This window comes from Peromyscus leucopus, chromosome 1 (assembly GCF_004664715.2).
Source record: "Peromyscus leucopus breed LL Stock chromosome 1, UCI_PerLeu_2.1, whole genome shotgun sequence".
Taxonomy (NCBI): Eukaryota; Metazoa; Chordata; class Mammalia; order Rodentia; family Cricetidae; genus Peromyscus; species Peromyscus leucopus.
Window position 1 is genome coordinate 33423456 of NC_051063.1, and position 8830 is coordinate 33432285.

General features: G+C 39.1%; 1 protein-coding gene across 1 annotated transcript in view; it reads right to left on the reverse strand.

Moving 5' to 3' along the window:
* Positions 1–8830, reverse strand: part of Shoc2 (SHOC2 leucine rich repeat scaffold protein) — an 83685-nt gene that overhangs the window by 74204 nt on the left and 651 nt on the right. The gene's annotated exons all lie outside the window — the stretch shown is intronic.

Genomic DNA, 8830 nt, shown 5'->3' on the forward strand with positions numbered 1-8830 from the left:
TCATAGGGGAGAGGGATGCCTCAGTGGATTAAATGCTTGTTTTGCATGCATGAGGATCTCAATTGAAATCTGCCACACTCAAGTAAAAAGTCAGCACTAGGGAAGCAGACATAGGCAAGGCATGGAGCTACTGGTCTGCCAGAATAGTTGAGCTGGTGAGCTCCCCATCTTAGTGAGAGACCCTATCTCAAAATACTAGGTAGAGAGTGAGAGGGAAAAACACCTGACGCCAACCTCAACTCTGCACAGGAATGCACACTCACAGGCATAAGTCACATAATATTTTTAATAAAAGCAGATGAAAATCATTCACTAAACTTTTTAAGTACTATACACGGCATTGTGGAATATTGGCTTTGCCGTTACCAAACTTACCCTGGTTTAAAAAAGAAAAGAAAAAAAATTTAAGACAGAGCTTCGTACAGCCCAGCTGGCCTTGAATTTACTATCACTATGACACCAAAGACAGCACTGAACCTCCAGTCCTATCCTCACGTGCCAAGTGCTGAGCACGATAGGCACAGTCCACGTCACCTGGCTTAGCAAAAAACGTTAAAGCTGTTCTGAAAATAGAGACTCTATTTTTAAAAAGTAATTTTATTTCTCAAGCTTCAAAATAACTTTTATACTTCATGCATAAAACATCTACCATTCAATTTATGGCAAACTTTCATGGATCATCTTATCTGATTATGTTAAGGTCTTTAGTGCTCAAAACAAAATCTGCTATCATATACTTTGTTCTTAATCCATGTTCTGCATGTACTACAATAAGCTATTATATAACAAGAAGATGAAAACTTCAAAATACTGCAGCACTACAAGCCATTTAGTATGCCAATTTCCCACCATTGCTTGGTGGGTGTTCTGAATCAAGGCCATATTTCTAGTATTAAGAATTCCAGAACACTACTTACAAAGCACAGAAATAAACGTCTTCAAGATTAAATCATAAAATTTACTATTTTAAGCTTCCTAGTATATAAGGATCTCACTTCTATGAATTCAGAACTATGATTAACACATGGAGATAAGCCAGTTTTTGTTTTAACAACAAAAAGTAACTTTTCTTCTACATACCCATATATAGTCACAGAATTCAAGTATCTTAGTATTAAGATATAAATGCAAATATTTAAACTAGAAATAAAGGCTCTGAGTTAAATGCCCAACCCTCTATCCCAAATACATACAAACTAAAGCTTCACAATTAAATACACTTGCCTCCATCTCATCCAATCCCTTATACAACACTAAATTCTAGTAAAGAAATAACTAATCTTGAACCTACATTTCCCAATCCAGATGACTGAAAGATGACAAGAGAAATAAAGCTTACTTCCAATAAACAATAAAAACTATAACACTTTGGCCATTTTGTCATGTCACTGTAGCAGGCTACATTTTCAAATAACATAATCAAGAAAAACATGCTACAAAATGTCACATATTGCACAGCTAACCCAAAAAGACTAGAGGTTACATACAAAATTCCACATTAGAAAAATTTAAGGTAGTAATGGGTTACTGTACTATTCCAATACTTTCACAGATAATTATTTGTTTCCATTGACTTTGTCCACTAAATACTCATTGAGATGTTATATTTCACCACACTGAGCAAAATTTTCCAGTAACAAAGCTTAACACTAAAAGCTCTAAATCTTATCATTCAGATTGGAGATCTTTCTGAAATATACATTTTTTTAATCTTTAACAAATTATACCAGTTGACTTCTTTATGATACTAGATTATCCCTGGATTATTCTATTTATAAGACAAATGACATCTGGAAAGGTTCCACATGCTTACAAATTAAGGTGCTATAAATAAAATACTATTTTTTTTTTCAAATGTCTTCCATTTGCCCTTTCTGTTTGTTTTGAGACAGGGTCTCTACAGCACACACTGGTCTGGAACTCAGGACAATCAACTGTTGAGATTACAGTCACCACACCCAGCTCTCAACTCTTTTCAAAGAGTTTCCCAAGCTCTTACTGTTAACTCTCTTACAGCCTATAAGAGTAATTTCAGCCTTTTTACCATTTTGTAATTATTTTAATTGCATATTTTAAGAGTTTTTAAAAAAGGTCTAAATTAAGATCTGAGGGGTTATAAGGCCTTGAAAAAAATGTGTATTTGAGAACAAGAATGTGCTCCTATCTCTTTGTCCTTTTTAATGGCCTATTCAGTTTGTCTGGGGCTCCATATTATTAGTAACTTTAAAAGTAATTTTCTACTAAGAATTTACAAGGTCAAAACACTGTGTTAATACATTAAAGAAACAATAAAGACAAGCAGCCAATGCTCAATGTAAATTTCATGTTCCAGCAAAAAGACATTAAGCAAATCATTACAAAATGATGGATGTTACAAAAGAGAAAATATAGATTCTTTAAAACTAGAGGTCAAAAATCTCTCAAATGACATGATATCAAACTGAGGCCTGATGTTCACACCGAAAAGAGAATTGGGTAGTACCAAAGCAGACAGTATCAGAAATTGTTAGTTTCCTAATAACTTTGAGATACACGGGATATTATATACAACATTTTAAGGTAACTGTGAAATATGAAAATCAAAAACAAAGAAGAATATCTCAAATTTCTGTCTCATTATACCCTTCAAGAAATATTAAATAATACTGGATAAAAAATTATTTAACGTCTAAATGGGGTATCACAGGCCCATTATCCCAGCACTTGGGATTGGAGAAGATGGCTGACTCCAGGGCAGCCTATGGTACCTAAGAAGATCCTTTCTCAAACAACAACAGAAAGTTACTCTGTACTCAAGCACAAACAATGAAAGCACACAAAGCTTTCCGTCAGGGTCTAACTGCTGACCAGAGTCAGAATCACATAAAGAATGAGCACTGACAACTGAGTATAAAAGTAAGTGTTTATTATACTCAGAAGGAATATGTTTATATAATAAAATTAACTGTGTTCTAAATAAATATCATTCTTTATGTATCACCTAAAAGAATATTTAAATATAAATTTGCAATACATCATCAATAAGCCCCACAATTATCAAAAACTAAGCTCATCAACCTCTTTGTATTTCATTAAAATATTAATCAAAAACTCACTTAAGTAAAAGTTTTAAGCAATAATCTCAATACCCCTTAACATTAATACAGATCTATATTCAAGGCCCAAACTGAATTAGGTACACAAGAAATAACCACTAAAAATATAAATTACAATGAAAATCTACAGTAGGGCTTAGAATACTGGATGGCATACCAGAGAGTGATGCCACAGAGCCTGAGTTACATCCAGGGACCCACATGGTGAAAGGCAGGACCAACTCTGGCAAGTAGTCCTCTGACCTGCATACATACACTGTAACACTCCTTTGTCTGTACACATATACACTTCAAATAAAATTTTAAAGATTTTCAGAAAATATTCCTGGAATCCAAATAGCTAGTGCTCATAATTTTCAAAATGGACCTAATGTCTAACTCTTGTCTTTTTTCCTACCCTTCAGCTACCACACAGAGAGCACATAAGCAGTCTCAGTCTTAACTCATCTGAGTTTGTCATGATAGAGCTGTTACAGCACTTGTCACATTGTGTAAGTGTGACTTGTCCAATTCATTAAACAAACCATTTAATGGAGTGGCAAACAAGGGGTATTACCTCTGCATTCTCAGCACCTATGACAAGTATGACATATGCAAATTGTAACTATTAAGAACTACCTAGCGTAAGAGAAAAGTAAAAAGACTGCACTACTAAGAAAGGCTTGAAGGCAAAGCGGACAATATAAGAACTACAAAACAAGAAAACCTGAAATATTAACCGATAAAATTAATTTCAAATTCTAAAAATTACCTGTATCAGGACAAGCCATTTACTCATTATTTCTAGGACACTGGAAAAAAATCAAAAGAACAAGGCATGGTGGCACTCCCTATACAATCCCAGCACTCAGGACACTGAAGCAGGAGGCTTGAGTTGCAGAGCAGTCTGGTGTTTAAGGGTTTGCGGCTAGCTTGGGCTATGTAAGTAAGACCGTGTCTCATAAAGGTGGGAGTGGGGAGAGGGAGGAAAAATGAAAGATCTTTTTGCCATGTGTGAGCACTGGTGTACATATGTGTGAACATACAAGTCAGCATAAGGTGTCTTCCTCTTTTTCCTCTTTCATTCTCAAACTTTTTTTTTAAGGTTCTCTTAGCACATCTAGAGCTCACCACTTCACTATATGGGGGCAAACCCCCAGGACCTGCCAGTCACAGCTCCCCTAGTGCTGGGGTGACACAAGTCCATGCTGGGGATCCAAGCTCAGGTCTGCACACTTGCACAGCAAGTATTATACCTACTGAGCCATCTCCCCAGCCCCCAAAGAAAAGGTTTATCAGCTATAAACATCATATACTTAAAATGGTAGGACTCCTAAATAGAATAAATAACATACTGAACCATTATAAATTCACAGTGCTATAAAGATATCACAAAAACAATTCATAAAAATCTCTCGTATATTTAATGGGCTGATTTCATCCTTTTTAAAAATCGCCTTTAATGGTGTAGAGACAAGCAGTATGTTCATTCTTCCCTACAAAAGAATCCTTATACAGAATGCACTACCTTTTGTTATCATTTCTGACCTTCCTAAGTTGTAATGAGGTAGTATGAAATCTAGTTGGCTTTCTTTCAATCCTGACAGTGAAAACTACATACTTACTCAAGAAACACATGTTACCATCTCAAAAGCTTAAAAGTGCTTTATAATTATCATATCCTTTTTGTGTTCCAACTGTTTCAATGAACTAACAATGCTTTGGCTGAGGACAAGGAGAATACATCAAATAAAAACTATTTTACCTTAAACAGGTACCTATTTTAAAACACAATTTTGTTTTCAGATTTAACAAATGTTTTCTCCTTCCTGTACTGATTAACAAGCACATTTCAGATACTCTGCAACATGCCAAGTTCAAGCACATTACAAGTACCTTGTAATTTATGAAACTTCAAATTGTAAAAGTCAATATTAGACAAGCAGATAAGAATATTGGAAGTTTACCTCATTAAAAGAAAATATTTCTCAAAAGACTGGGCACAGCTTTGATTTGGTGTAGCATGCATATGAAGACTAAGTAGTCGCCGGGTGGTGGTGGCGCACACCTTTAATCCCAGCACTCGGGAGGCAGAGCCAGGCCGATCTCTGTGAGTTCGAGGCAAGCCTGGTCTACAAAGCAAGTACCAGGAAAGGCGAAAAGCTACACAGAGAAAGAAACCTTGTCTCCAAAAAAACAAAAACAAAAACAAAAAAAAGACTAAGTAGTTAAAAAAAATGTAAAATTAGCAGATAGTTCATGCTTTAGTTCATTAGCCATAAATTATAAAATGTATAATACAAAATACATAATTCATGAAATATGGTAAGTCTAACAAGAAATAAATTATCTGTCAACCTTATTTACATGACTCATTTCAAGTATGACTTTACATATCAGTCTACTGCTAAATTACAAAGCCAATGTCAATTCATTTACAACAAAACATTTACCCATTCACTAAAAGTCTAATAAACATAAACACTGGCCGGGCGGTGGTGGCGCATGCCTTTAATCCCAGCACTCCGGAGGCAGAGGAAGGCGGATCTCTGTGAGTTCGAGGCCAGCCTGGGCTACCAAGTGAGTTCCAGGAAAAGGCGCAAAGCTACACAGAGAAACCCTGTCTCGAAAAAACCAAAAAAAAATAAAAAATAAAAAATAAAAAAACAACATAAACACTGACACTTCCTAATATAATATCTAAACTTTCTCCCTTAATAATTTAGATAGTTTTGTAAACAAGAAGTCTTACACCCAAGTCTAAGCTCCAGACCTCAGAACTCACTGAGGTAACCTACTTGTTTGATTGCCTTTTCGGTCTGAATTACGTTTTAGTTCAAGATTTTTATGTCTCTTCATACATGAAAGACACATGAAGGGCAGAGCAACTGAACCTCAGAGACATTCTTTCATTTCATCTTCACCCCCTCAATATTCATACCCTTACATCTACACATCTGAGGTCTAGTTTTTGTTTTGTTCTAAAATGCCATCACTTTTTATATGTGGATTACCTTTTGAAAAACACTAGCCTTTTAGAATTATTATAATACATAAGAAATATTGATAATTCAGCATATTTTAAAAACAAGTATGACTGAAATTTGGCTACTTGCACAAAAATACCGATTTTATTCACAATTGATATGGGTAATCAAAGACAAAAAAAATATCCATCTAGGGCTGGAGAGATGGCTCAGCAGTTAAGAACACTGGCTGCTCGTCCAGAGGACCCAGGTTTGATTGCCCGCACCCACATGGCCACTCACAACCTTCTCTAACTCCAGTTCCAGGGGATCTAAGTCCTCTGGCCTCGGCCAAGTATGCATGTGCTACAAACACATGCAAGCAAAGTTCATACATATAAAATAAATACATTTATATCTCAGCAACTGTTCAGAAGCCATCATGAGATTATTTCATATACAACACTTCTAGTTTATACCTGGAACAGGGAGAGCCATTATGTCCTGTCCCAAGTCACATAAGGTACAGCTATTTATTTATTTATTTATTTATTTATTTATTTACTTACTTATTTATTACTGGGCTAAGAAAATCAAACACAGGGCAAATACTCTATCACTGAGCTACATCCTCTGCCCAATGTGATATTTTAAAAGAATTTCTGCAAGCGTATCAAAAATAATAATGTTTTTGTTCCTACTTAAACATAAAGTGCTTCAAATGTATGACTGGTTTGTCATTCACATGATGATTTAGTATCTGTACTTGCTACAATTACCAAAAACAGCTCTGATCTACTTTCTGATTATGATATCTTAAAAAACAACTAAAAAGTAATTCAGGTTCAAAATATTAATGCACCTCTTTAAACTACTTTTCAATCCATACTAACTTCTGAATAATAAGAGAAAAACAATGACAGATCATAAAACAAATGCCAACGGAGACAAATATGGTTTCTTCAGAACTGAACAAGCGTCTTGGGAAAAATGTTCTCTTAAAGTGAGGCCAAGACCATAACTCCAAACTGAGATTTCAAGAGTGTGATTTCATGTTAGCTTTCTGTTATGTTTAATCCTTTGAAAGGTACAAACCTTAGACAAAACCTTCTTTTGTCTATTTTACTTTGCAATGCATACTCAAACTAACATAAAAATACTTTATGTCTTAAAAAGTTTAAAAGACTTTACACTTAAATACTTTTTAAGCACTCAGCCAAAGCTCCATGTGTGGAAAATGATTAAATATTTAAGTATTTATCTAAAATCTTTAACTGTCATATGAAAAAAAATGATAATAAAATATATTTGTAATTTATTTTGTAGACTTACAAATCTCTAAATTTCTTCAAATACACAGCAAAAAAAAAGTTAGAAAGGCCCTGCCAAGGAAGGGTGACAGTGAAGACTGGGAGTGCACTAATAAATCTGGGTCTTTAAAGTCTTTGTCAGTGCTGACGACTAAAACACAAAAACACTTGGTTGCACAAGTGTACCCTAGGATTCTGAAACACCGCAACCCAAAGTTTTTGATTCGGCTATCCCTCTGAGAGGATGCTGGAACTTCTGACATCTATGAAGAGTGTACAAGATTATACAGGTGTAAGCTTAGAGACTAGTCATCATGCTGGAGACCAGTGTAGCACACAATCCACATCTGCAACCTAATTTTTACTTCAGCATTCCTACAATCCTCAAGAATATTATGGTCTAGGTCGCAAAATAGTTTCCTCTTTTATACAAACCAACAGAAAGAAAACATAATCTGCAAGTGTAAAGGTGAGATGAGATGGAAAACACAGCCCCAAAGCATCTTCTTCCCAATTCCACCTGTTTGTAAACCCCTACTTGCTCAGTTAACACAAACCCTCTGAAAGGGAATGGGGGGAAAAGGAGGGGAGGGGGAGAGAAAGGGGGAGAGGCGGGCAAATGACTGCTCTGGAGTCCTTATTCTCCTACCTAGGCATGGGGGAGGGGATGGTACAAAACAATGGATACCGAGGGGCTGGGGGAAAATCGTTTTGCCCTGCAGCCTCCGGCGTTGCGAGCTGGGGGCGGGGAGTTCCACTACTTTTCCTCCAGCCCTCAAAGGCAGCAGCACGGAGATTGCCATCAGGCATGTTGAACAGGGCGGTCTCGGCGGCCACAACTCCTTTCACCCGGCAACACACCCAAAGCCAATTCACCACTCGGCGCGCAGGGTCTGTGGGAAGGAGACCGCCCAGCGCCCAGGGCTTCGGGGAGGAGGCGCAGAGACCCCACCCCGCCGCCCCGCCGCCGCGCCCGGCCGGCCGGCGCCAGCCCGCCCCAGCCGTCCCCACGACCCCCGCCGGCCAAAGCTCCCGCCGGGTGGCGCCCAGAGCCGAGAGCAGCCCGAGCGCCACTGACCGTCCGCCCCGGGCCCGCGCCCGAGCTCCGGGGCTGTCCCGGCCGCCCTCTCCGCAGTAGGCCCGGCCCGGCGCTGTCAGGGGCGGCCGGCGGCTCTCGGCGCCCCGCGCGCGGGCCCCGGGCGAGCAGCGGCTCCCAGGAGCCGGGGCCCCGGGCCGGAGCACCCCGGAAAGCGGCCGCGGCGCCTCCCAGGGCCCCGACCCCTCAGGCCGCGCCCGGCCCCGGAGGCTCGCGCCTGTCAGGACGTGTGGGGCCTCCCCCTGCCGACGGCCCGCCCGCCCGACTGCCCGACAGGCAGGGAGGCGGCAGGACGGCCCGAAGGCGCCCCTCCGCCTCTCCCGCCCCAGGCTGGAGCCCGCACTCCACCATCCCCGCTCACCTCCTTCCTCCTCCTCCTCCTAG